The sequence below is a fragment of the Schistocerca serialis genome, chromosome 3 (assembly GCF_023864345.2).
Source record: "Schistocerca serialis cubense isolate TAMUIC-IGC-003099 chromosome 3, iqSchSeri2.2, whole genome shotgun sequence".
In the NCBI taxonomy this organism is placed as follows: Eukaryota; Metazoa; Arthropoda; class Insecta; order Orthoptera; family Acrididae; genus Schistocerca; species Schistocerca serialis.
Window position 1 is genome coordinate 122,791,870 of NC_064640.1, and position 20,884 is coordinate 122,812,753.

Here is a 20,884-nt window from a genome sequence, read left to right on the forward strand (position 1 = left end):
TTAGGTTAGTTAGGTTTAAGTAGTTCTAAGTTCTAGGGGACTGACGACCTCAGCAGTTAAATCTCATAGTGCTCAGAGCCATTTGAACCATTTTTAACCATCCTCCAACCTGTTATGTAGTGTCAACTATGTATCAGCGTCGTGTGGAGGGCTGGGATGAGTGCTTCTAGAACGTAGTGTTGGGTTTGTGGTGTTAAGGATGAAGAGAAAGGATAGAAAGAAAGCCGGTGTCGACACATAGCTGCTCCTTTCGAATAGTACCAAGGGGATCGCAGAGCTTACCGTTCCTGCCCGACGGACGAATCACCGTCAACAGTGTCTCATGTCATGAGACACTGCAGGAAGTTCTGCAGTTTATACCAGTACACTGGCACAAAGACCGATGATCAGGAACTTAACGCCACCACCTCTCATGCCCTTGCCGGCCAAATAATGGCCCTGGAAACTTTACAGCAGCGAAATTCGAACAAGATTACCATCGAGTCGAGCGCCACCATACAGGCGTGTGGTATCGGCCTAAGCTACGGCGGCGGCTGCGTTACGTGACGTAAGTGAAAAACTCTCCATTTTACAAATTTGAAAATATATTTATACATTGAAACTTCCTGGTAGATTAAAACTGTGTGCCGGACCGAGACTCGAACTCGGGACCTTTGCCTTTCGCGGGCAAGTGCTCTACCAACTGAGCTACCCAAGCACGACTCATGCCCGTCCTCACATCTTTACTTCTGCCAGTACCTCGTCTCCTACCTTTCAAACTTGCCCGCGAAAGGCAAAGGTCCCGAGTTAAAGTCTCGGTCCGGCACACAGTTTTAATCTGCCAGGAAGTTTCATATCAGCGCACACTCCGCTGTAGAGTGAAAATTTCATTCTATTTATACATTAATTTACGTCCTGATATAAAGCGCCTTGTCTGCATTTCAAGACGAAAACTTCTTTAAACTGACGTAAACAAAATGCTGAATTTGGAAATATGTGCTCAGACATTATACAGAATCTCTTGAATATTGAGAGGTAGTTTCTCGATTCCAAGTGTGACAGAATCGTGCATGAAGGAGTCATTGAGCCACATGTGAAGAGCAGTTCCGATACAAAAGGAAACTGCTTTAGGGTTGCTGCACAGAGAACGATAATGATTGGAGTATAAAGGGAGCATTGGGGGAGTTCGGAAGAATAAACGTGCTCCCCAATAACTACTCTGTATCATGTTAACAGGTTGCAGGACGGTACAGTAATTATGTAACATCTGCAACGCTAACATCGAAGATTTTTTTGAATTGTAGTCTCGTAGTGTACAAGTTATAGATACTAAATTTGTTGGCTGTATTTCTAGAATTAGTATTCGCCATTTGGTCGATGTCGAAGCCATTGAAAGAATCCGAATTCAGTTAGATCAGGTTGCAAAATGAAATAGGCTCTGACCTTTCGTGAATGAATCGTCGCGGCGACATTCAGTGGGACTGATTTGGAAGAAGTATTTATGCAGAGAAAACTGAATTAGTTTGAATTCTAAAACCTCCATGTAGCATACAATGTACCTTACAATCATTAGTTCTATCAAGAAACTCCAACGTAGCAGAAAAATTCATCATCTCAGTCGTCAGATGACAGTCAGCAATGACACCATGTTACCCAAAACCAGTTAAGTGAGGAGATGTTCTGAATCTAATCTGAGAGCATGACGAAGAGGTACACTTCCATCCTTCCATGTTTCTGGTCAAATGCCTTTGACCAGAGTTCTGCCCACCACGATCCCCCAAAGTTTACGAAACATTTACTACTAATACAACGTGTAAACTCCGAAAAGGTTTCCTACTGTGTTATCACAATATCTGCCTGAAGAAATGTCCGAACTGCTATCATTAGCCACACGAACTGATTGTTTTTCTTCCATTGACTGACAATGATAGTAACGATTTCTTGATTTAAAACCCTGATACCTGCATGTATGTGCCCAGAACAGCCATGTTATGTTCTTTCAGATACCGTATAATGCACTGCAATATACAAAAGTATGTGTTCTTGCAGTCTTAGCCGTACGACCCAGACAAGAGAAAAACATCTTTGCATTACCGGAAAACAGACGACATTATCATACTTATCGTTCCCAACTACTACATGTGGTCACTGCGAATGGCCAACGCATTTCCGACCTTAAGTGCACCAATTATATCAAACCATCAAGACAATTTAAATCTGTAAATTAATACGAACGAAACACGTATTGTGAATACTCTGCCATTTTTATACGTGTGGCACGTTTTTGTAGCTAATCACTACATAACGGCTTAAAAGGACGAAAGTAGGTGTGGAACGAAGATGATGTTTCAATAAATGCAGCTTAAGTATAAAAATGCAACGTTCATTTAATAAATTTATGGCCGTATGCCCACTATGGAGAAGAAGTAAAACTGCAAGATTTTAGATCGATCTACGTCAACCAGGTTTACATTCTGCATTACCTTTTAAGAGGTTCTCGGAACTGTTAATGTTTCATTAATCATTGGAAAGAACGTATTAAAGATACTGCTGGACAACAACTTAAGGGGTATCTGTAATGACTGGTCCAGTCAGCTGCAAATTTTCGCTTCGTGTGCAGTGCCTAAACAGCATAAATGTTGTAAAATCTGCTGTTGTCAAGAGCAATGAGTCCGGTCACATTGTTCGGTGCGAGGAGCGTGCTGAACGATGGTGCTCATCAGTGCATGCGCAGGGCTAGAGATCTCGTCTGTTGACAACGGGAGAGACAAGGCAGCGCATAAAGCTTGGACATCAAAGCGGCGCCTGAGTACACAAAGCTCGCCCGTCAAACATGTCATTACACGGCACGTGCTACTGCTGTGCTGTTGCTGTTGCTGTTGCTACTGCCGACGGTGGCTGGCGTCCGTTCGCGAATCTATAGCCCCACCCCCCTCAGCGTCCACGTTCTCAAATAGCTGCCCGTATTTTGCATTTAATCGCTTTTAAAACAATCGCTGTTATTATTACAATGTTTTTTCCTGAAAATTACGGCACAAGGATTTTTTTTTTTTTTGCTCGGTGTCTGTGGTCGCTTCGATACTGAAGCCACTCAATATGTAGCAATATTAATTCAAGCAATAGCAGGGAATGTGGTAATACGAGGCCTGTTCAGAAAGTAAGCTCCGATTGATTGCCAAATTGAAACCACAGTGAACATCAGAAATGTTTTACTTGTAACAATTAGCTACACCTTTCAGCTACTTCTCTACGTAGTCGCCGTTCTGACTTAGACTTTTGTCATAGCGTTGTACCAACTTTTCAATAGCCTCATCATAGAAGGCAGCCGCCAGTGCTTTCCGCCAATTCTCCACGCTGGCCTACACCTCGTTGTCTGTGTCAAAATGTTGTCTTCAAAGACAGCGGTTCATGTGACCAGAGATGAAACTCAGGGAGAGACAATTGCGGACTGTATTGTGGGTAATCTAACATTTCCATTTGAAAACGATGCAGGAGCATCTTCATTGCCCCTGCAGAATGCGGCTGAGAATTGTCTTGAACAAGAAACGGCACGACAGTTATGTAATGTTAGCTGCATAGCTTCAGGCGAAATTTCTCACCAGGCCCTCGTACTTGGCGGCAGACACTATTTTCTAGACATCTTTACGCACTCACTGCGAGCTCAGAAATGAGAAGAGCGACGTGATGCTAACTGGGGTTATACTAGAGACACTACCCAACACATCTGTGCAAAGCTTTATCGGAGTTTCATAGTCGTTTCCATTTCGCGACCGATCGGAGCTTACTTTCTGAACGCCCCTCGTATTTATTAGTATTTTCTTTATAAAATGTGGAGAAAATTCCCCATATTTGTTAACGAAGCGAACGAAACAGGTTTTTGAGTCTACCCACTTAGAAGCTTTGTTCGCCAAATGCAGCATGCAAAGAATAAAATCTGAAAATGGCCAGTGTGTCGCAGAAATCGATTGTGATAGTTAACATGTGATAGAGCTGTGTCTAAAATAAAAATAAGTGTACAATCTTTCAACTAGTCTTCATCGTAGAGAGAAATTCATTTTTTCCAAAGTTAAAGAAGTAGCATGATGGAATTTCTTTTCCTTATACACTGATGTGCAAAACTTAAGGACGAAAGTAGCTTTCGCACGATGCCTCACTACCAAGTAACATAGTCCTGTGGAAATTGGACCATAAATAGGAAAAAATTGCCGCACTATAGTACCGAAGGTTACTGAAAAATATTTGAAGTGAGACGAACAGAAACGACCCTTTTCTTATAAGACAATGGAAATGCCGTGCGGCTAGGGCCTCACGTCGGGTAGACTGTTCGCCTGGTGCAAGTCTTTCGAGTTGACGTCAGTTCGGCGACTTGTGTGTCGATGAGGACGAAATGATGATGATTAAGACAACACAACACCCAGTCCCTCGGCGGAGAAAATCTCCGACCCAGCCGGGAATCGAACCCGGGCCGTTAGGTATGACATTCCGTCGCGCTGATCACTCAGCTACCAGGGGCGGTCTTCTACGGCAATAATGACACAGAAGTCACCGCGGTTTATGATGGACCCCAGGGAATTGGGACACAGTTCTTGTATGTTATGACCATGGACGGCCAATGCAGACTATGGAACGTGCCCCCATGCTGTTGGTAAGTTCTTGTGGTAAGGTATTACATTCCCCCACCAGCGTGGTTGACAACCAATTGGATGGTCGTTCGTGCCTGTGGAAGTGCTGCAGTTCATCTCCCCAACGCATTCCACATGTGCTCGATGGGATTTAATTTGGAGGAACGTTTAGTCCAGCCCACTTGCCGAATATCCCCTCGTTCTAGTCCCTCCTTCACCTGCGCTGTTCGATCTGGTCTCTGATTGTCACCCATAAAAATGAAACTCAAGGCCGAATGCGCACCGGAGAAGATGCACATGGTAAAGGAGCACAGTATCGCAATGACTTTTATTGGTAAATGTACCGCGTTCAAAGCTCTGGAGGTCAGAACACTCACGCAACATTGTCTCCCCACACAAAAATACGAGGTTTATTCGGAAAAGTAAGGAACGATCGTTCGCGAAAATGGAAACTGCAGTGAAAATCTGAAGCTTCACACAGATGCGTTGGGCACTGTGTCTAGTACGCCTGTCGATCGCGTCATGTCGCTCTTTTCTGTTCTGAGCTCACAATGAGAACATAAAGGTGGGTAGAAATTAGCATCTCCAGCCGAGTACAAGAGCCTGGCGAAAGATTTCGCCTGAAGCTATGCAATCCACATAACTGCCATGCAGTTCGTTCTACACCACAATTCTCGGCCGCACTCTGCAGGGGCAATGAATATGCTCCTGCAGCGTTTTCGATGGGAGGTGTTTGATCACCCACAGCCCGTAATTGGCTACCCCTGAGGTTCATCTTTGCTCAAATGAACCTCTGGCTATGAAGACAATATTTTGACACAGACAACGAGCTGCAGTCCAGAGTAGAAAATTGTCGAAAAGCACTGGCGGCTGTCTTCTATAACGAAGGATCTGAAAAGTTGGTACAACGCTACGACAGATGTGTAAGTCTTAGCGGCTACTGTGTAGAGAAGTAGCTGGAACGTGTAGCTAACCGTTGCAAATAAAACGGTTTTAATTTTCACTGCGGTTTCCGTTTCATGACCTATCGTTCCTTGCTTTCCGAATAGCCCTCGTACATGTGTCGGCAGAACAAATCGTGTTCGTCAATACTTGACATAAATTCCTAAGGCGGGAGGTGAGACCACGTAATGCAACGACCAGCCAGCAGGTGTTAACCACGCAAGTGAAGGAATGGAGCGCCCTATCGCAAGAGCTTAGCAACTTTGTGGCTAGCATGGAAGCGCGTTGCAGAGCATGCACCACCGTCCGTGGTAATCACACGCCCAGTTGAGAACCTTGTCCCGTCTTTTGTAATGTCCAGGGAACCTGAATTACATATCCATATCAATAAAGACGTTTTGGAGTAGCAATTTCGAACATATACTCCGTTCGAACGAAACGAATTGCTTCAAAGAAAACGATGTATTGACAAACAGTCAGCACGAATTCAGAAAATATCGTTCTTGTAAAACACAAGAAGCTCTTTATTCACACGAAGTAATACGTGCTGTCGACGGAGACCTCAAATTGATTCCATATTTCTAGATTTACGAAAGACGTTTGACGCAAGTGATTTCTAATCATACTGCATGCGTATGGAGTATCGTCTTAGTTGTGCGACTGGATTTGTGATTTCTTGTGAGAAATGTCACAGTTCGTAGTAACTGACTGTCAGCGAGTAAAACAGAAGTGATATCCGACGTTCCCCAAGGACGTGCTATAGCATCTCTGCTGTTCACAATCTATATAAATGATTTAGAGAATATCTGAGCAACTCTCTTAGACTGTTTGTAGCTGATGCCATTACTTACTGTCTGATAAAGTCATCGGATGAGCAAAAATAATTGCAAAATAATCTAGACAAGATTTACTATGTGACCAAAAGTATCCGGACACCTGGTTGAAAATGACTTTAACAAGTTCGTGGCGCCCTCCATCGGTAATGCTAGAATTCAATATGGTGTTGGCCCACCCTTAGCCTCGACGACAGCTTCCACTGTCTCAGGCATACGTTCAATCACGTGCTGGAAGGTTTCTTGGGGAATGCCAGCCCATTCTTCACTGAGTGCTGTACTGAAGAGAGGTATCGATGTCTCGATGTCGGTCGGTGAGGCCTGGCACGAAGTCAGCGTTCCAAAGCATCGCAAAGGTGTTCTATAGGATTCAGGTCAGGACTCTGTGCAGGACAGTTCATTACAGGGATGTTATTGTCGTGTAATCACTCCGCCACAGGTCGTGCATTACGAACAGGTGCTTGATCGTGTTGAAAGAGGCACACGCCATCCCCGAATTGCTCTTCAACAGTGGGAAGCAAGAAGGTGCTTAAAACGTCAATGTAGGCCTGTACTGTGATAGTGCCACGCAAAACAACAAGGGGTGCAACCCCCCTCTATGAAAAACACAACCACACCATAACACCACCGCCTCCGAATTTTACTGCTGGCACTACACATGCTGGCGGATGAGTTCACCAGGCATTCGCTGTACCCACACCCTGCCATCGGATCGCCACATTTTGTACCGTGATTCGTCACTCCACACAACGTTTTTCCACTGTTCAGTCGTCCAATGTTTACGCTCCCTACACCAAGCGAGCCGTCGTTTGGCACTTACCGGAGTGATGTGTGACTTATGAGCATCCGCTCGACCACGAAATCCAAGTCTTCTGTCATAGTAATATATTGTATGGAACTGGGGACCTAGAAACTACGAACAGGATTCGCCCCCGCCTTAGCCCTCAGTGGTTCACAACACTACAACACGCTACAGCAGTCCACTCTCCCCACCGCCGTCCCACACTGAACCCAGGGTTATTGTGCGGTTAGGCCCCTAGTGGACACTCCCCGGAACGTTCATTCCAGACGAGTGTAACCCCAATGCTTGCGTGGTAGAGTAATTATGGTGTACTCGTGGGTGGAGAGATTGTTTGCGCAGCAATCACCGGCATAGGGTAAGTGAGGCGGAATAAGGAGAACCAGCCTGCATTCGCCGAGGCAGATGGAAAACCACCTTAAAAATATCTACAGATTGGCCGGCACGCCGAACCTCGACACTAATCCGCCGGGCGGATTCGTGCCGGGGACCGGCATGCCTTCCCGCCCAGAAAGCAGTGCGTAGGACCGCACGGCTAACTGGGCGGGTTAACTGTCATAGTACTTCTACATCTACATCTACATTGATACTCCGCAAGCCACCCAACGGTGTGTGGCGGAGGGCACTTTACGTGCCACTGTCATTACCTCCCTTTCCTGTTCCAGTCGCGTATGGTTCGCGGGAAGAACGACTGTCTGAAAGCCTCCGTGCGCGCTCTAATCTCTCTAATTTTACATTCGTGATCTCCTCGGGAGGTGTAAGTAGGGGGAAGCAATATATTCGATACCTCATCCAGAAACGCACCCTCTCGAAACCTGGCGAGCAAGCTACACCGCGATGCAGAGCGCCTCCCTTGCAGAGTCTGCCACTTGAGTTTATTAAACATCTCCGTAACGCTATCACGGTTACCAAATAACCCTGTGACGAAACGCGCCGCTCTTCTTTGGATCTTCTCTATCTCCTCCGTCAGACCGATCTGGTACGGATCCCACACTGATGAGCAATACTCAAGTATAGGTCGAACGATTGTTTTGTAAGCCACCTCCTTTGTTGATGGACTACATTTTCTAAGCACTCTCCCAATGAATCTCAACCTGGTACCCGCCTTACCAACAATTAATTTTATATGATCATTCCACTTCAAATCGTTCCGCACGCATACTCCCAGATATTTTACAGAAGTAACTGCTACCAGTGTTTGTTCCGCTATCATATAATCATACAATAAAGGATCCTGATGCAATGTGGAATTCCTGTGTGATGGTTTGGATAGATGTCTGCCTGTTAGACATTACGACCCTTTTCAACTGTTGGCGGTCTCTAACAGTCAACAGATGAGGTCGGCCTGTACGCTTTTGTGCTGTACGTGACCCTTCATGTTTCCACTTTACTATCACATCGGAAACAGTGGAACTAGGGATGTTTAGGAGTGCAGAAATCTCGCGTACGGATGTATGACACAAGTGACACCCAATCACCTGACCACGTTCGAAGTCCGTGAGTTCCGCTGAGCGCCCCATTCTGCTCTCTCATGATGTCGAATGACTACTGATGTTGATGATATGGAGTATCTGGCAGTAGGTGGCAGCACAATGCACGTAATATGAAAAATTTTGTTTTCGGGGGAATACGGATACTTCTGATCACTTAGTGTATGTGCATGGTGCGAAAATTAGGAACTGACTCGAAGTAATGAAAAGTGTGAAGTCATCGACGTGAAAACTTCGGAAGCTTAAATGGGTATTCCTAGAGTGATGGCGGCGTTTTTTCCGAGGAACGCTGTTTGAGAAAATTTAGAGAAACGACAGCTGAAGCTGACTGCAGAATGATTCTATTGCCGCCACCGTACATTTCTCTTAGGGTCACAAAGATAAGAGAAATTAGGATTCGTACGAAGGCATAAAGACAGTCGTCTTTCCATTGCTCTATTTGCGAGTTGAAAGGGAAAGTAAATGACTAATTGTGTACAAGGTACCCTCCACCGAGCACACCATACGATGGCTTGTGGAGTATGCATGTAAATAGAGATGTAGAAAGGAATTCGCTAAATTTCGGCTACAAAGTAAGTGATAAAAACCTAAGGGCTGTCAATTCAAGTATACAGGGTGTTACAAAAAGGTACGGCCAAACTTTCAGGAAACATTCCTCACACACAAAGAAAGAAAATATGCAATGTGGACACGTGTCCAGAAGCGCTTGCTTTCCATGTTAGAGCTCATTTTATTACTTCTCTTCAAATCACATTAATCATGGAATGGAAACACGCACCAACAGAACGTACCAGCGTGACTTCAGACACTTTGTTACAGGAAATGTTCAAAATGTCCTCCGTTAGCGAAGATACAGGCATCCAGCCTCCGTCGCATGGAATCCCTGATGCGCTGATGCAGCCCTGGAGAATGGCGTATTGTATCACAGCCGTCCACAATACGAGCACGAAGAGTCTCTACATTTGGTAGCGGGGTTGCGTAGACAAGAGCTTTCAAATGCCTCCATAAATGAAAGTCAAGAGGCTTGAGGTCAGGAGAGCGTGGAGGCCATGGAATTGGTCCGCCTCTACCAATCCATCGGTCACCGAATCTGTTGTTGAGAAGCGTACGAACACTTCGACTGAAATGTGCAGGAGCTCCATCGTGCATGAACCACATGTTGTGTCGTACTTGTAAAGGCACATGTTCTAGCAGCACAGGTAGAGTATACCGTATGAAATCATGGCGGTGAATCGAGGACGTACAGTACATACTGAGAAACTAAAATGAGCTCTAACATGGAAATTAAGCGTTTCCGGAGACATGTCCACATAACATCTTTTCTTTATTTGTGTGTGAGGAATGTTTCCTGAAAGTTTGGCCGTACCTTTTTGTAACACCCTGTATATTTATGGATTACAATTAGGAATAACAAAAATTGAAAAGATCACACAGATAATTTTGTGGGGAAAGCGAACCAAAGACTGTGTTTTATCTACAGAACACATGGATGATGCAACAGGTCTACTAAACTATGTGCCTACATTGTGCTTGTCCGTCCTTTTGCGGAGTACTGCTGCACGGTATGCGCATCAGATAGGATTGACGGAGGACATCGAAAAAATTCAAAGAAGGGCAGCTCATTTTGCATTATCGCTAAATAGGGGAGAGAGAGTAGCGTATATGGCAAGCAACTTTGTGTGTCAATAATAAAAAGAAAGGCGTGTCTCGTTGCGGCATGACGTTTTCACCAATTTTAAATCACCAGGTTTCTACTTGGAGTAGGAAAATATTTTATTACGCCCACCTGCTTAGGGAGAAATGATCATCATAACGAAATAAAAAAAAAGTATGAGATCGCACGGAATAATTTAAGTCTTCGTTTTTCCCGTGCGCTGTTCGAGTGTAGAACGGTAGAGAAATAGATTGAAGGTGGTTCAGTGAACCCTCTGCCAGGCACTTAATTGTTAATTGCAGAATACTAATGTAGATTTAGTTGTATGTGAAGACCATCAGGAATCGCGATGACTCCAGTGTAGTTTTTGTCTTTGAATAAAAGTGTCATCTCTCTTCTTTTCATTTCTTATTTCTTTCAGCTATCTTCAGTGCTGTACTGTACTGTAGTACACTGTACTATACTATAGCAGTTTCCTCTATTTGTGGCCCATATTTCATCGTGCTGTGTTACATGGTAGTGACATATCATGCGAAAGATACTTTCGTCTTCAATTTTGCACACCAGTGCAAATGTAATGTGAAAATAACAGACATGCGTCGTAAGCTTTCCCAAAATGCCATCTTTGTATTCCCGGAGGCAATAAATTGGTAATTATTGAAGAGACGACTTAGTACGGGGCTTTATCCACAAGTATACAAATACTGATGTGGCGTGGAATCACCAGAATGTGGTGTAGAAGGCGACTGGCGGTGTTTGGGTAGCTTTTCTGAGCATCAGACTACTTGCGTCCGTCCTGTACTAAGTATCAGACCTCTCACCAGAATCTCACAGCGAGGCGGCGTGCACCCTAGTATTTGGTGATCCCTCCGTCGCATCCCACACACCTTTGTACTCTTCCACGAAGTGGGATGTGTGGCACTATTGATGGCGATCTATGGGTTGAAATTCAAATCATTTGACAGTGTTAAGTACTTCAAGCGATCACCACCGAAGTTCGTGATCCGTCCGTCGAGGGTGTCACATGGACAATGGCGTCTCTGTTGCTATTGTACAGGAGTAGGATACGTACGATGCTCTTTCATAAAACAACTAAGATGCATAAAAACTCATCAGTCACTATCATAAACACCACTCACCGGTTAGACCGAGGCCTGATGTGATTGTACAGGAAATGTATTCGCAGTTACGAATATGAACCACCGTCGGCTGTATATTGGTATGACGGCAGCAAAAAAATTGTGCCAGACCGGGACTCGAACCCAGACATCCCGCTTTACGCGATCGGTCGCGTTAATAGCTTCCGTTATCGGTGCACGGATCACGGCCAGAAACGAACTTCCGTATATCGTCGTCAGTGTGTCACAACTTGCTCTCATATGTTACGTATATTCCCGTCCAGCAATGACATATTTATTGAAAGTCGAGGATCTGGTATTGATGAATAAATACGAAATAGCAGCGCCAGTGTTATTATGAAGTACGAAGCCATGTTCCTTCGGACTGCATGTTGATCGAACCTACCGATAACAAATCTAGGAGCCCGCCTCTGAATTTCTTTGATGTCTTCCTTCAATTCGGTCTGGAACGGATCCCAAGCACTTGAGCAGTGCTCAAGAATAGGTCGAACCAGCGTCCTATATGCAGGCTCCTTTACAGGTTAACCACTCTTTCCAAAATTCTCCCAACAAATCAAAACTGACCATTCGCCTTCCCTACCACAGTTCTCACATGCTCCCATTTTATATCGCTTTGCAACGTTATGCCCAGATATTTAAATGATTTGACTGTGTCAAGCAACGCAGTAGTAATAGTGTATTCAAACATACCATGTTTGTTCTTCCTACTCATCCGCATTCACTTTATTTTTCTACACTTAGAGCTTCATCACGCCTATTGGAAATTTTGTCTAAATCGTATTGTATCTTCTTACAGTCACTCAGCTTCGACACCTCACCGTACACCACAGCAACATCAGCAAACAATTGCGGATTGCTGCCCAAACTGTCTGCCAAATCATTTATGTATATAGAGAACAACGGCGGTCTTATCACACTTCCCTGGGGCACTCCTGACAATATCATTGTCTCTGATTAATACTCGCACGTCGAAGACAACGTGCTGGGTTCTATTACTGAAGAAGCCTTCGAGCCACTCACATATCTGTCAACTTATCCCATATGCTAGTATCTTCAGCCTGCAGTGGGGCACCGTGCCAAATGGTTTCCGGAAATCTAGAAATATGTAATGTGCCTGTTGTCCTTCATCCATAGTTCTCAGTGTATCATGTAAGAAAAGGGCACATTGAGTTTTGCACCAGCGATGCTTTCTAAAACCATGCTGATTCGTGGACGTAAGCTTCACTCTCAACGAAAGTTTATTTATTCTAACTGAGAATATGTTCACAGATTCTGCAGCAAACCGAAGATAGGGATATTGGTCTGTAGTTTTGAGGGTCCGTTCTTTTACCCTTCTTATATACAGGAGTCACCTGCTCCTTTTTCCAGTCGTTTGAGACTTGGTGCTGGGCGAGAGATTCACGATAAATGCAAGTCAGGTAAGGTGCCAATATCGTAGAGTACAATCTGTAAAATCGAATTGGGATTCCATCCGGACCTGGTGATTTATTTGCTTTCAAATCTATCAGTTGTATCTCTACACCAGGAATGCTTATTACTATATCGTCCATAAGAAAGTCTGTCCTCCGAATTTCTTTATTAAACCATAGTGGATCTTTTACACCCTTTATGCACTTGCTAGGCTCACATAAGTCTCCAGACCATGACTTGCAATCTGCATAAACTAAGTGAGCTAAGTGATTCCAGTTCACTGTCCACGTGAGATGCTAACAACTACTTATCTGCCTGTCCGCAGCTCGTGGTCGTGCGGTAGCGTTCTCGCTTCCCACGCCCGGGTTCCCGGGTTCGATTCCCGGCGGGGTCAGGGATTTTCTCTGCCTCGTGATGACTGGGTGTTGTGTGCTGTCCTTAGGTTAGTTAGGTTTAAGTAGTTCTAAGTTCTAGGGGACTGATGACCATAGCTGTTAAGTCCCATAGTGCTCAGAGCCATTTTTTTGATGCCTCGTGTAAGAAGGAGAAATGCGTACCATCACGTTTCCGACTTTGATAAACGTCGGATTGTAGCCTATCGCGATTGCGGTTTATCGTATCACGACATTGCTACTCGCGTTGGTCGAGATCCAATGACTGCTGGCAGAATACGGAATCGGTGGGTTCAGGAGGGTAATATGGAACGCCATGCTGGTCCCGACGGCCTCGTATCACTAGCAGTCGAGATGACAGGTATCTTATCCGCATGGCTGTAACGGATCGTGCAGCCACGTCTTGATCCCTGAGTCAACAGATGGGGACGTTTGCAAGACAACAACCATCTGCACGAACAGTTGGACGACGTTTGCAGCAACATGGACTATCAGTTCGGAGACCATGGCTGCGGTTACCCTTGACGCTGCATCACAGACTGGAGCGCCTGCGATGGTGTACTCAACGACGAAACTGGGTGCACCAATGGTAAAACGTCATTTTTTCAGATGAATCCAGGTTCTGTTTACAGCATCATCATGGTCGCATCCGTGTTTGGCGACATCGCGGTGAACGCACATTGGAAGCGTGTATTCGTTATCGCCATACTGGTGTATCACCCGGCGTGATGGTATGGGGTGCCATTGGTTACACGTCTCGGTCACCTCTTGTCCGCATTGACGGCACTTTGAACAGTGGTCATTACATTTCAGATGTGTTAGGGCCTGTGGCTCTACCCTTCATTCGATTCCTGCGAAACCCTACATTTCAGCAGGAAAATGCACGACCGCATGTGCAGGTCCTTTACGGGCCTCTCTGGATACAGAAAATGATCGACAGCTGCCCTGGCCAGCACATTCTCCAGATCTCTCACCAATTGAAAACGTCTGGTCACTGGTGGCCGAGCAACTGGCTCGTTACAATACGCCAGTCACTACTCTTGATGAACTGTGGTATCGTGTAGAAGCTGCATGGGCAGCTGTACCTGCACACGCCATCCAAGCTCTGTTTTACTCAATGCCCGGGCATATCAAGGCCGCTATTACAGCCAGAGGTGGTGGTTCTGGGTACTGATTTCTCAGGATCTAAGCACCCAGATTGCGTGAAAATGTAATCACCTATCAGTTGTAGTATAATATATTTGTCCAATGAATACCTGTTTATCATCTGCATTTCTTCTTGGTGTAGCAATTTTTATGGCCGGTAGTGTATTTTATTTGATTATGCCTGGAGTTCGAATCTGTAGCAGCTGTGCGTTCCGTGGACCCATGTGAGAGCTGGGTGCAGGCCTCAGGCGCCGGCGTTTGTCGATGCCGACCATGTCGAGGCTGTCACAAACCCGCTGACGTCATCCTTCCTTTACAGCTGAAGGCAGCCGCGTTGCCGCGACAGCGTGCGACACGAATTCTTGAGCGACGTGCCGTGTTTATACCGCGAAGTCTTAAGGACGTCGTGCATTTCTTGAAAGTTAGGCTGCTCGTCGAGAGTGCAAAGTTGTGAGGAGCAGAGCAGCCGAGCTGAGGCGTACTCCTGGCTTGTTTGCACTGCACCTCAAGAGGCACTGCCACCACGCGTGAATGCAACTCACGTTGCACTGCCGTAAGACACGAGCCCGCCACTTACCCTGCACACCTCTCTCGCGTCACACATCTCCACCACGCGCCTCAAGTGACAGTACGTGACCCATATTTTAGGGTATTCTCTCTTTACGTTATGAATCTCAGCTGAATTGTTATGTAGAAGGTGATTGTCTGTAGTTAATATTCTTACTATTCCGATGTCCAGACGTGACTAACGGAAAATGGTGTAATCTATAACTTCGAAACTTAGTGGTTCCAGACCTAGTGTCATCACATTATTTAATCCTGTAATTTTGTATCATTCTCTAATACTTAAGAAAGAGTGCTAGTTCTGCAAGGTTCGCAGGAGAGCTTCTGTAAAGTTTGGAAGGTAGGAGACGAGATACTGGCAGAAGTAAAGCTGTGAGACCGGGCGTGAGTCGTGCTTCGGTAGCTCAGATGGTAGAGCACTTGCCCGCGAAAGGCAAAGGTCCCGAGTTCGAGTCTCGGTCGGGCACACAGTTTTAATCTGCCAGGAAGTTTCATATCAGCGCACACTCCGCTGCAGAGTGAAAATCTCATTCTGGACTTAAGAAAGAGTTTTATTTCATTTAGTATCGTAATTTATTTGTTTATTTAAATATTCCTAGTGGGAGCTGGTTCCATCCCCTAGAGTCCGTACTTTTGGGTGCCGAATAAGCTTTGACTCTGTTCATTCATACGAGGGGCGTTCAGTGAGTAACGCAACATATTTTGTTTCTGAAAGCAGGTTGGTTTTATTCTGGATTACAATACAACATATTATTTCCCACTCTCTTGGCTACAAAACCCTACTTTTCAACTTAGTGGGATTCCAATTCAGTTTTACAGAGAGTACTCTACTGCATTGGTTCCTTACTTAGCTTGCATTTATCGCGAATCCCTTACCCAAAGTAAAGTCCCGAGCGACTGGAAAAAAGCGCAGGTGACGCCTGTATATAAGAAGGGTAGAAGGACGGATCCTCAAAATTACAGACAAATATCCTTGAATTTCCTTGAGACAGAGAAGTTGCTGTCCATGCGTCAGCACGGTTTTAGAAAGCATCGCTCCTGCGAAACGCAACTCGCCCTTTTTTAACATGATATCTTGCGAACCGTGGATGAAGGGTATCAGACGGATGCCATATTCCTTGACTTCCGAAAAGCGTTTGACTCGGTGCCCCACTGCAGACTCCTAACTAAGGTACGAGCATATGGGATTGGTTCCCAAGTATGTGAGTGGCTCGAAGACTTCTTAAGTAATAGAACCCAGTACGTTGTCCTCGATGGTGAGTGTTCATCGGAAGTGAGGGTATCATCTGGAGTGCCCCAGGGAAGTGTGGTAGGTCCGCTGTTGTTTTCTATCTACATAAATGATCTTTTGGATAGGGTGGATAGCAATGTGCGGCTGTTTGCTGATGATGCTATGGTGTACGGGAAGGTGTCGTCGTTGAGTAACTGTAGGAGGATACAAGATGACTTGGACAGGATCTGTGATTGGTGTAAAGAATGGCAGCTAACTCTCAATATAGATAAATGTAAATTAATGCATATGAATAGGAAAAAGAATCCAGTAATGTTTGAATACTCCATTGACACAGTCAAGCCGATTAAATATTTGGGCGTAACATTGCAGAGCGATATGAAATGTGACAAGCATGTAATGGCAGGTGTGGGGAAGGCGGATAGTCGTCTTCGGTTCATTGGTAGAATTTTGGGAAGATGTGGTTTATCTGTAAATGAGATAGCTTATAAAACATTAATACGACCTGTTCTTGAGTACTGCTCGAGCGTTTGGGATCCCTATCAGGTCGGATTGAGGGAGGACATAGAAGCAATTCAGAGGCGGGCTGCTAGATTTGTTACTAGTAGGTTTGATCATCACGCCAGTGTTACGGAAATGCTTCAGGAACTCGGGTGGGAGTCTCTGGAGGAAAAGAGGCATTCTTTTCGTGAATCGCTACTGAGGAAATTTAGAGAACCAGCATTTGAAGCTGACTGCAGTACAATTTTACTGCCGCCAACTTACATTTCGCGGAAGGACCACAAAGATAAAATAAGAGAGATTAGGGCTCGTACAGAGGCATATAGGCAGTCATTTTTCTCTCGTTCTGTTTGGGAGTGGAACAGGGAGAGAAGATGCTAGTTGTGATACGAGGTACCCTCCGCCACGCACCGTATGGTGCATTGCGGAGTATGTATGTAGATGTAGATGTAGATGTAGAATTTCCGCTCAGTGAGACGTCCTTGCGCCACCTTACTGGGACGGCCTGTATGCCCGCATGGTCCCACTCTACTGGTCGACGTCAGTCCAACGTCTTACTGCATCAATAGCCTCCATGTCCTGTTTCCTGACCGAGTGCAACCTTCGTTAGGCGAGACAGATGGAAGTCGGAAGATGCGAGATCCAGGCTGTTGGGTGGTTGTTGAAGATCAGTTCAGTGAAGTATTGTGAGCTCCTCTAAGATGCGCAGACTTGTGCGAGGCCTCGTGTTGTTATTCAGAAGAAGTTCGTTTGTATTTTTGTGGCGAGGAACACGCTGAAGTCGTTTCTTCAATATGCTGAGTGTAGCACAATACACCTCCGAGTTAATCGTTGCACCATGAGGGAGGAAATCAAACAGAATAAGCCCTTCAGAGCCTCAGAAGACGGTCACCATGACTTTTGGTGCTGCTTTGAACTTGTTCTTCGGAGGAGAGCTGGCGTGGCGCCACTGACAAGGGGAGGCCACGACGCTTGGAACGCGGATTTACTGCAAACTTCGTACACTCGTAGTACTCCATGAGGACAACAAAATTTGTTACCAGTAGCGCGTACTTCTCAAGCGTTATTGAGGAAATCGCAAGATAATTTCGGTCGTCAGATATATACCTGTGCGTGACCATATTTACCACAAAGGGGAGGCAGCCGAGTGTTTAGCGTTCAAGCCCCATAATCGCTGGATCGAGTCCCGTTCGTCAGTTTTTCTTTGTTTTCAACACAGTCATTTTCTTTACTATTTATATTACAATTGATATAATGGGAAAAATGCGTGTAATCGGATGAACTTTTATAAAATTTACAATGTTATTTGGCAGTCTACAAATTTTTATTATCACAAATAATATAATATTCATAACTATCGACTAGTAAACGACCAAACGCATAAAGTGATACTAAAAATGTATGGTTGTTTGTGTCTTCAAAATTGTTCGTATTTAATCGAAAGAGAACGAGAAACTGCTTCTCGTGAAGACACTATTAAAATACACTCGATACTGCGTGACCAATTATCAGCGCCAATATTTAAGGAAATATTGCATTATGCATGGTTTGCTTGCAAATTATCGGCTGAAAGAGAGGTTTTTGTAAATGTTAACGAGGTCTGTTTCTCCACGGAAAATCTCAAAAGACCTTACGTATGCGGAAACATATCATTTATTCAATGCAGCTGGTGCCGTTTAGGTTAGTTAGGTTTAAGTAGTTCTAAGTTCTAGGCGACTGATGACCATAGATGTTAAGTCCCATAGTGCTCAGAGCCATTTGGTGCCGTTTAACTTTATGTTTTTCATGTTTTTACGAAAAATATTATCCTGCAACATGTACTCGTAATGTCGAAAGCGACGATTAATTGTACATCTTTCGATAGTCGTCTGTGCCGGTCGAAACTTGCAGGTAACAAGTAGTTTCGGGCTCCTTCCAGGTATAAGGGATTTCTCAAATCACGGACACGCATACATTTTCAGTATCACTTTATGCGTTTGGTCGTTTACTAGTCGATAGTTATGAATATTATATTATTTGTGATAATAAAAATTTGTAGACTGCCAAATAACATTGTAAATTTAATAAAAGTTCATCCAATTACACGTATTTTCCCATTCTATCAATTGTAATATAAATAATAAAGAAAATGACTGTGTTGAAAATAAAGAAAAACTGACGAACGGGACTCGATCCAGCGATTACGGGGCTTGATCGCTAACCACTCGGCTGTCTCCCCTTTATGGTAAAAATGGCCACGCAGGGGTATATATTTGACGACCGAAATTATCTTGCGATTTTCTCAATAACGCTTGAGAAGTACGCGCTACTGCTTACACATTTTGTTGTCCTCATGGAGTACTATGAGTGTACGAAGTTTGCAGTAAACCGGCGCTCCAAGCGTCGTGGCCTCCCCTTGTCAGTGGATTGCGGTTTTGTTGCGAACCTGTTTCATCGCTTGTGACGATGTTCGACAGCAAATTTTTACGATCAGCCTCGTAACTTGGAAGCAATTCAGCACAGATGGCCCTTCGTTAGTCTTTATAGTCTTCGGTTAGGCGGCGAGGAAATCAGAGGGCACACACTTTTGAGTACCCCAACTGGTGGACAAGTATGTTGACGGAGATGTCCAGTTGTGCAGCAAGGTGTTTGATTGCGATTCGTTGGTCACCTCGAATGAGTGTGTTCGCACGTTCCAACATTGCAGGAGTCACAGCTGCGTGTGGCCGGTTGGCAAACAATCTGCAAGCGCCTATGAATACCTGCGATGCTGTGGTTTTCCGCGAAAGAAACTCAGTGGCAACTCTCTGCTTCAAACGCTCTTACGTTACAGATGCCATTTTGAAAGCTACGTATAGCGCTGCCACCAATACAACTTCAGGAAACTGTAGGGGCTTAATCGGTAGTATTCCACGATGTCCCACAACAAATTCAGTATTTTCTCAACCGAAATTGGCCTAAAAATAAATATGCTGCATTACTTTTTAATCACCATCGTATGATTCACAACGCTGCTCTGAAATTCGGATTACTTGGAGCAGGTTACTGCTACAGAACAATACTTCAAAATAAATTCCAGTATTACGAAAAAGTGCATGTAGTTTCCAACTGCAAGGCATTATGTCATAGAACGAGATGCCGTTCCTCTGACGTACAAATATCGATTCTTGTGTTTCTACATCTGTATTTGCACACATACTCAGCAAGCCACTTTATGGTGTATAGCGGAAGATACCGTGTACCACTGCTTTTCATTCAAGTTCGCGTTCCACTAGCAATGCTTCCGTATGAGCCTTAATTTCTTGTATCTTGTATCCGCGGTCTTTGCGAGTGATGTATGGCAGCAGTAGACTCGTTCTGCAGACCGTAGCAAATACTTGATCTCTAAACTTGCTCAATAGCGTTCCGAAAATAAAACGTCTTCCTTCCTCCAGGGATTCCCATATGAGTCCACTGAGAATTTGCGTAATACTCGCTTATTACCTTCAGGTAACAAACCTATAAGCACGCCTCCGAACTGCTGAGTGTTTTCCTTTAAACCGACCTGAATGGGACCTGGAACACTTGTGCAGTATTCAAGAATGGAAAATGCAACTGTTCTGTCAGTGGTCTCCTTTCTAAACGAGCTACACCTTCTTAGAAACCTCTCAGCAAAAATATGACGGTGACTCTCCTTCACTGTAGCCGACCTTACGGGCTCGTTCCACTTCATGTCACTGTGCAGCAGTACATACAGACATTTAATCGTGGAGACTGTGTCTAGAATCACACAACTTGTACTGCATTTGAATATCACAGGATTGTTTCCCGTGCTCATCTGCATTAAGTTATATTTTGCCATATTTAGCGCAAGCTGCCATTCATCACACCAAATATAAATTCTATGCAGCTCGCCCTGTGCCAACGGCCTTGGCGTAGTTGTCACACCGGTTACCGTCAGATCACCGAAGTTAAGCGCTGTCGGGCTGGGCTAGTACTTGGATGGGTGACCATCCGGTCTGCCGAGCGCTGCTGGCAAGCGGGGTGCACTCAGCACGTGTGAGGCAAACTGAGGAGCTTCTTGATTGAGAAGTAGCGGCTCCGGTCTCGTGAACTGACACTACGAGCAGTGTGCTGACCATATGCCCCTCCACATACCCATCCCGTGACGCCTGTGGGCTGAGGATGACACGGCGGTCGGTCGGTACCGTTGGGCCTTCATGG